This window comes from Ovis aries, chromosome 1, assembly GCF_016772045.2.
Source record: "Ovis aries strain OAR_USU_Benz2616 breed Rambouillet chromosome 1, ARS-UI_Ramb_v3.0, whole genome shotgun sequence".
In the NCBI taxonomy this organism is placed as follows: Eukaryota; Metazoa; Chordata; class Mammalia; order Artiodactyla; family Bovidae; genus Ovis; species Ovis aries.
Genome location: NC_056054.1, coordinates 222,554,012 through 222,563,472, shown reverse-complemented (window position 1 = coordinate 222,563,472; position 9,461 = coordinate 222,554,012).

Here is a 9,461-nt window from a genome sequence, read left to right as displayed (position 1 = left end):
TCAATCATCAAAACTGCTATTGGATTACAGAGCCAGTACCCACTCCACATGGGCCATTGATACTCTTATCATTTATGCCTTGGTTCTTGTCATTAAATGCAACCAGCCTCCTGTATTTAACTGTTCTCTGCCCTGGATCCTGTCACACTCTGCTTCTGTCACTCATTCTTTTGTTTGCTGCCTTGAACCTTGCCACCTAGCTGTCACCTGGTTTATGATATAATCCAAGCCCAGCTTGACTATGATTTTGATTCTTCTCTTACAGACTACTTTGTCCCACTGTCTGCTCCAGTCTATCTTATACAGCTCTTACCCTGACCTCTGTGTAGAGATTCTAAGTCAGAAAGATCTTTATGCTTATATTAGGAGGCAAAGTGTAGAGCAGAAATAAGCAGTATATTGTAAAAAGAGTGGTATAAAGTAAAATTAAGAGAGAGATAGCATGAAACACAAGATAAGGACTGAATCTTTATCATAAGATAAAAGAATTACTCAATATGAGTCATAATGGACAGTTAAACTATCAATGCTTCCGCAGCTGTATATGTAAAATTTGAATCATAATGACACTTGATACATTGCTAATAGTACTGAATAAAATAATAACTTAAAGCTCTTAGTTTAGTCTCTGGTACATAGTAAATGCTTTATAAATATACCTATTTTTATTGGCATGAGGTATTTATGCTAGTATATATTGTATATACAGTTTAAGGAGAGGGAAAGTTTGGTGTACCTTCTTAAATTTTTCTCTCTAAATTGAACTTTTGTCTTTGTGAAAAATCTTTTGATTCTGAAATATATCTGATCATCAACATTTATTTAACAAATTTAAAATTAATACTCCAATCAGTATGAAAGCTCTTTAGGAAGGAGACTTAGCTTGAAGGAAAAAATCAGTGATTTAAACTCCTGTTTTTCACAGTATGATCTGTGAAGCATGTTTGAATGCAGAATTTCAGACCTTACCTGAGACCTACCTAGTCAAAATATGCATTTCAAAAAGATCTCGAGGTAATTCAAGGAAAAGAGTCAGACACAATTGAGTACACACACACACACCAGGTAATTCATGTGACCTCTTTCCAAGGTTTGGGAAGCACTGCTCTAAAGCACAAACAGCAAAATACTGGGAAAATAGCCAAAGTAAAATTTTAAACTGTTCTACATTATCTGGAGTGAGACTATTCTTATGCCTTTTCTATTGTGTTTAACATAAAGTGAGGATAATATGCTACCTATTTCATAGAGTTAAGGTAAAAATGTAATGACCCATAACCTGATTAACTAGATAATAATGCAAAGCTCTCTGTAAGTTGCTTGACTAATAGTAAATGCTTATCACATGTAAATAATGCTAATATGTTTCTTTACTAGGGCTTCCCTGGTGGCTCTATGTTAAAAAAAATTAAAAAAAAAAAAAACTTGCCTGCAATGCTGTAAACACGAGTTTGATCCTTGGTTTTAGAAGATCCCCTGAAGAAGGGCATGGCAACACACATCAATATTCTTGGTATTCTTGCCTGGAGAATCCCATGGATAGAGGAGTCTGGCAGATTACAGTCCATGGGGTCAAAATTAGTGTCAGACATGACTTAGCAACTAAACAACAATGCTTCTTTACTAGCCCATTTTTCTACACAAGCCTCCTCCCTCCCCTTGTCCAAAAATATTTATTTAAATAACATATATGCAATAACTCGGGTACACTGGTACAACTAAACATTTGAAATGGCAAACACAATGGATCAGGAGAAGAATCAACCCTTTTTTGTCCATCTATTGGCTACAGCATAGGGAATAAGAATAAAAAATAGTACCTTAACCTTATTAAAATATCTAGAATTTATTGAGTTTTTGTGTAGATTAATTCATTGCCTATGAAAATTCTTAAACTCCAGATATTGAGGCCTCAAAAAAAAAGTACTTCTGTTTGTGAGAAAGAAGCAATATAATAGATCTAAAATGAGAGAAGATATAGATTGAGACATTTGGATTTTTTTATCTGCTACAAAAGTATGACTATGATATAGAGAAATGGAGGCCTAACTTAGAAGCCAGCAAGACTTGGGATTAAATTTTGACTATCTTTTTCTCACTCACTATGTGACATTTACCAAATCAGTTAACTTCTCTTAAGTTTAGTTTTCTCATCTATAAACATCCACCTTATGGAATTGTGGTTCTTGCTAAATGTAAACATCTTTTCCATGCTGTTTGTCACAGAGTAGGCTTAAAGTTAATTTTTCTGTCTTTTCAGATTTTCTGATACATAAAGAGGATAAGATACATATCAAGATTATATCTCTAAATATTAATCATGTGTTTTCTGTGCATTTTTCTCACTCTCTTCACTTTGTTTACTAAGGCATTTTATCCCCTCTCAACTTGTCTGTGGATAAGCAGAAACAGACTCAAAAGTAAGTAAGTGACAGAAAGACTCAGCCATATGCTTACCGAGCAGCCTAAGAACAGATAGGAGTAGATCTGAATATAGAAGAGCATGTGGAGGTGCAAAGGGTAACTTTGATTGAAAACAATAAGAAAAAGGATACTAAATACTAAAAGAAAAAAAGAGAGAGAGAGGAGAGAGAAAGAAATAGCTTCTTTCTATTCAATGGCTAGTTACTGTAGCCCACCAGGCTTCACTGTCCATAGCATTTCCCAGGCAAGAATACTGAAGTGGTTGCCATTTTCTACTCCAAGGGATCTTCTGACTAATAGATTAAATCCACATCTCTTGCAGCTACTGCATTGGCAGGTGGATTCTTTAATACTGTGCCAGAACCAACATTTCTTCAAGGATATTTATCCAAGTCTTCACCAATCCATTACCTAAAGACAAAATTTGTCCAATGGTGCTAAACCATTGAGTATATCCTGAACATAGGTTAAAGGAGTTAGACTGTATATTTTGGTTGCCAAGATGGAATGAAACACAACCAGAGATGATTTCACTATGTGTCATAGCAGGACTATGCACGCTGACAAGGATAACTCATGTCTGGATCTTGACTCAAAAAGAAATCAGACTGAGCATGTATTTTCAAAAGGGTAATGACTGGGGCTACTTCTTCAAGTGAATCCCATATTTGGTTATGAAAATCTTGAACTTTCATAAAGTTGAGTGAACTAAGGCTTCATATTGTTAGGTAGTTAGAATAGGAAACAGGAGTCCAGAATGGTAGTGGCTAAAAGGCAAAGAAGGGAAAAGCCTGAGAAAATAGAACAAAGGAGGGTCTGAGGACCAGAGTCAGGACCTCAGGTAGAACAAACAGCACTCCTGGCTAGCCCAATTTACATAGCATAGGCCCAGAAAGTGAAAGTGCAGTCGCTCAGTCGTGTCCGACTCTTTGCGACCCCATGGACTGTTGCCTATCAAGCTCCTCTGTCCATGGGATTTTCCAGGCAAGAGTGCTGGAGTGGATTGCTATTTCCTTCTCCAGGGGATCTTCCTGACCCAGGAATCAAACCCGGGTCTCCTACATTGCAGGCAGACGCTTTACTAGGGAAGCCCTTATTTTCCAAAGTGTCTGTAAATGGATAACTTAATAGTAATGATAAAAATCTAACTTATTTTTAAGGAAAATGGATGATGAGATGGAAGAGACAATTGGTTCAAGTCTGCCATCACTGCTTATCTCTGAGGTTAATGTAAGGAATTACATTATAGCTGAGAGATGCCCAATAACTGTGCTGGATTCAAGAGCACACACATTACTTCCTTTTGGGAAAAAAACCCCAATAATTTATAAAATTCAACTCATTAAAAACAAAAGCTAATAACAGGGAGGTCATGATCTGTCTGTCCAGAAGACAAGCGATCTTTCTAGAAATAACCACCGTGTGTTGTATATTCTTTTCTCACACCTGCAAGGCGACTTTCAGTTCACTCGGCTTTCATTCACTCAAAATTTACTGAACACCTCTTTTTGACAGGCTCTGGGAGTACACATCCCCTTCCCCACTTTTTAATCTGTCGAAACCTGACAGAGGGCTCAGTTACACAACCAAAAGCTCTTCAGTGAATTTTTAAAAAAAACTCACCCAGTCAAGCAGGATGCTGCTGTACCTCCACATTTAATTAAACAAATACTGGGTTCCTACAGACCCTGAGAACTGCTTGGTCCACAGTAGGTGGCAACAAAATATTTGAGGAAGACACGGACATGTCGCAGGTGATAGACTTCTCCAAGATCACCGACTCCTCACGAAGGTGGGCTCACGTCCAGCCATCTAAGCGGCCTTCCCAGCCCAAAGCATTTTCAGCGTGTCAACAACCAAACACGATCCAAAGTTGGGGAGGTGGACAGACCTACTCCTCAAATAACTTACCCTGTGCTAGCAAGGGCCTGAGAATTTATTAACGATGTAGAAGCCTTCAAAGCGGCTGAGACTTGTCTGCAGAAAACAGCCAAACTGGCAGCAGCCATCTTTTCACAACAGGGGGGAGGAAAAAACATATTAAAAGAGGAGCCAAAGGGCACGGGGCTCTCTTCTCTTCGTATCTTTAGGTCGGCATGCCCTCACACCTCGAAGATGTATTTTCCTGTTATTTTCTAAGTAAAAGTGAGCCGTAACAGGGAGCTGTAACACTGATTTGTCTAAGAGCGATAACACAGTCTGTCTGAGAGCTATGACACACTGAGAGCTCTAATGTCCGTCACTTCAGATTTTTGTTGAGATGAGACAGAACTGACGAGAATATGCTAGCCTGACAAGACCATCACAGAAACACTAGAAATTTATTAACAAATTTTATGTATTTTTTAAATGTGTGTATTATCTGTAGATTATTAAAAAGAACTCATATTTTTACTGATACCTGTACATAATGACTTTAGCATATACAATTTACACTGTAAGTTTATTGTGTTGTTATATTGACATTTTAGTCTTTAGAACCTAATAAAGAGATGTCATTTTACACTGATATTTAGTTCAATATTTTCATATGCAGCTTCGTAACCAACTAGGGTAAAAGTAATCACTTTAAAGTAGCCCAACTTATTTGATGAAAATTCTTTTAATTTTATCAAATGTATTCAATTTTATAAAATTCATTAAGCACTTCCAATATACTATGTACTCAGATGGTAAAGAATCTGCCAGCAATGCAGGAGACCTGGTTTTGATCCCTGGGTTGGGAAGATCCCCTGGAGAAGGAAATGGCTAACCACTCCAGTATTCGCACCTAAAGAATCCTATGGACAGAGGAACCTGGCATAGGGTCACACAGAGTCAGACACAACTTAGGGACTGAGCACAGGAAATAAAATCTAAACAAAAGGACACAGAAAGGCTGGAAATAATGGATAGAAACTTTTATAATATGAAAATATTAACCCAAAGAAAACTATATTAGCTATATCTGAAAAAGTTGATTAAAAGGTAGAATGCATTGTAAGAGATACACCTCATTATAAGGAAAGGTATAAATCAATAAGAATATATAAATTTCTTAATTTTTATATACTTAATAATATAATCTCAAAATATAAAAGTCAAAAATTGACAGATTGAAAGGAGGAATAGACAAATGCATAATTGTAGTGAAAAACTTAACTATTACTATGTTAGAAATGATAAATTTTTAACATAGTAATAGTTAGAGAAGCAAACAAAAATTAATAAGACTATGGACAATTTGAAAACCTTGCAATTGGAATACATACTAAATATCACAAAACTTCTATGGAATTTTCCAATAATGATAGAAAATTTACTTATTGTTTAAAACTAAAATTTTATAAATGCAAGTCAATAAATGTTTTAAAATGTGTCAAATTGGCATTTTAGTTCAAAATACTAATTTAAAAGTTATTAGTGTAGATTTCTTGGAAAAAATGTATCAGGAAGAGAAAATATTGAAATGTGCAAATCATCACTTGAATAATACAGAATATGCAGATTAATTTGGTATTATTGGAAATCCTTTCTTAGATCATAAGGCTCAGTGAAATACAATTAATAAATAGAAGAAAATAAGAAAATAATAGGAATAAATAAAAAGATGAATAATAAGCAAGTAGGTAAATAAAAAGATGAATAAAGGTAAAAATGTATAGCTACATATCAAGTGTAAATGGCAAAATAAAATCTTTTAAAAGACATCATTTCAATACCTAAAGTATAACAAATACTTGGGAACTGAATTAGTCAAAATCAGATGTGATGTTTAATTCTGAGAATCCTGACTAATATTAATATGCCAGTTAAGAACTCTACCCAGACAGCTTTCTTTAGAGATAAATGAATATACTCTTTTTATTGATTAAAAAAGTACCCATGGTAAAGGTGTCAAATTCCCCACAAGTTTTTGTATAGACAAATACAGTCTGAGTGAAAACTCCAATGGACATTCTTATGAAAACTGACAAGCTGATTCTAAAATGCCTAGAGAGATATCATGGGCCAATATTAGGCAAGACATTCTTAATGAACAATAACACTGTTGGAGGACTTTCAGCAAGTCTTTTTACAAAGCTACAATAAATAAAGAACAGTGGTATTAAAACAAAGTTAGATATAAATCAATGAAATACAGAGCCCACGTATTCATGAGTACTTTGACTTATGAGGTTACTGAAGAGTAGTGAAAGAAAGAAGATATTTCTGATGTCTATTGAATATCGATTTAACTTTTAAAACAGTGAAAGAAAATTGATCTCTGTATCACATTCTGCCCCAAAATCAATCCCAGGATGATTTTAACATCAAAATGTGACATGTAATAAGTATAGCCAGAAGATGATGAAGTAAAATATCTTCACAGTATTGAGACAGCCAAAAAACTATTAAATATTATATTTTAAAGAGTGTTAATTATAAAGGCAAAGAATGATAAATTTGACTACATTAAATCAAGAACATCCATTCAGAATATTCTTAATCTCTATTAATAGATTCAGTATAAAACAAAATATGAGAAGATATTTTCAATACATATAATTGACACTGAGCAAAATATAGGAAGAGATACTTTATTAAATATAATATCAACATATCCTATAAAATTATCTAAAAGGTGCATAGTTCACTAATATTCAGGGACATACAGGAAAGTATTTCGTAAGATACCATTCTTAATCAAAATGGATAAAATTTAAATGTGCTTAGTCACTCAGTCATATCTGACTTTTTGTGCCCCAAAGGACTGTAGCCCTCCAGGCTCCTCTGTCCATGAGATTTCCCAGGCGAGAATACTGGAGTGGGTTGCTATTCCCTTCAAGTATTAGAGAAGATATGAAGCACGAGGAGCAATCAAATTCACTAAAAAGGAGGTAAATTAATACAAATATTTTGGAAAACAATTTAACAGTTTTTACTAATGTTACAGATCTGCATAACTTTTGATTCAATGATTTCACTTCTGGGTATATTGAAAGAGAAAGGAATGCACGGAAAGATCATGTGGAAGTGTTCATAGTAGTCCTCATACAACAAAATCTATGCAGCAAAGACAATAAATAAACTATAGCTACAGAAAGCACCAGATATGGGAAGAGTGGTTACTTTTTCAAAAGAGGGAATTGGTAAAGGTGGAAGAGATATATAAAGTGTCTCTCAGGTTGATGTCTTTCTTCACCCGGATGCTGTTACATGGCTGTTTTCCGTGATAAATTTGTGCACTTTTCTATGTCTGTGCTATACTTCATAATACAAACATTTTAAAATCTTGATTGTTAATATAATGAAAATCCTTTTTAAAATACATATTCAGGTTGTGAAGATTAAGAGAAGTCTATTAATAGAAAGTGTGCTCCTCTGTTTCACTTAGCTAGGTGTTTTGCTTGTTTGTGTATATAGAAACCCATAGTTCAGATTTCATTTATGTCCTTATGTGCTTGTGCCATTGAGAAAGGACTAATCTACCCATTTGGCAGCACTTTAACTCTTTCAGGCCAGTAGAAGTTATTCGGAAAATTACCTCTTGGAGGTGAATTAAATCCACCAAATAGGTTTGTATAATCTTACATGCCAAACATAAGCGATAAAGCTGCCCTTACATTTAGAATTAAACAATGGAAGCTGACTTGTTTGAAAAATTGTTTCATCTGCCAATAAAGGAAAACAGTGCCATTTTAAAAATCAAAGAAACTGTGTAGGGGCCTGGAGTGAATCCCACCCCATCCTTTCTGTGAACTCATCATAGATGACAACCACACCTACACAACTATATACATATTATACTGAAAACAAGTACCTCAGAAAAACATAGAACCTGTTCTTTTGGTCAGGAATTGGATGCTGTATCAAGACGTATGAAGCTTTTATGTGTTTATTGTTCTATTGCCAGTTAAATTAGCAGCTTGTGTCTAACACTACGATTTTTTTTTACAGATTCCTTCTGATATATTTTTACTATTCAACAGAGAATTAAGCAGTGATCTAGCTGGGTAGCTGGCAAAAACAAAAATTGTGGCATTTGGTTCCATCACTTCCTGGCAAATAGATGGGGAAAAAATGGAAACAGTGAAAATTTTTATTTTCTTGGGGTCCAAAACAACTGTGAATGCTAACTGCAACCACAAAATTAAAAGATGCTCTCTCTTGGAAGAAAAGCTATGATAAACTTAAACAGTGTATTAAAAAGCAGAGACATCACTTCACTGACAAAGGTCCATATAGTCAAAGCTATGGTAATGTACGGATGTGAGAGTTGGACCATAAAGAAGGCTGAGTGTCTAAGAACTGATGTTTTCAAACTGTGGTACTGGAGAAGACTCCTGAGAGTCACTTGGGCAGCAAGGAGAAACCAGTCAATTCTAAGGGAAATCAACCCTGAATATTCATTGAAAGGACTGTTGCTGAAGTTGAAGCTCCAACACTTTGACCACCTGATGTGATAAACCAGCTCATCGGAAAAGATCCTGATCCTGGGAGAGATTAAAGGCAGAAGGAAAAGAGGGTGGCTGAGGATGAGATGGTTAGATAGCATCACTGACTCAGTGGACATGAATCTAAGTGAACTCTGGGAGATAGTAAAGGACAGGGAAGCCTGGCATGCTACAATCCATGGGGTTGCAAAGAGTTGGACAGGACTGAAGAACAACAAGAGTGGTCCATCAATTTTAAGAAATATACAAAACAAAATAAAACTGGTACTAATTAATGACACATTTGCCCTTACACTAAAAGCTCTCCATTTACATACCTGCAATCATATACTAATATGTCATTTTTAAAAGTATTTTTCTTAGTTTACTTGGCTGTGTTGGGTCTTAGTTGCAGCACTACCAGATCTCCAATCTTCCTTGTAGTGTGCAGGATCCAGTTCCCTGATCAGGAAATGAACCTGGACCCTCTGCATTAGGAATGCGGAGTCTTAACCATTGGACTACCAGGGAAATCCCCTAATATGCCTTTACAGATGCATCTATTGCCAGTTTTGAGTTGAGTCAGATATTGTATTAATACACATTTTAGGAGTTGATTTTCTTAGTTTTGTTTTTGTTGTT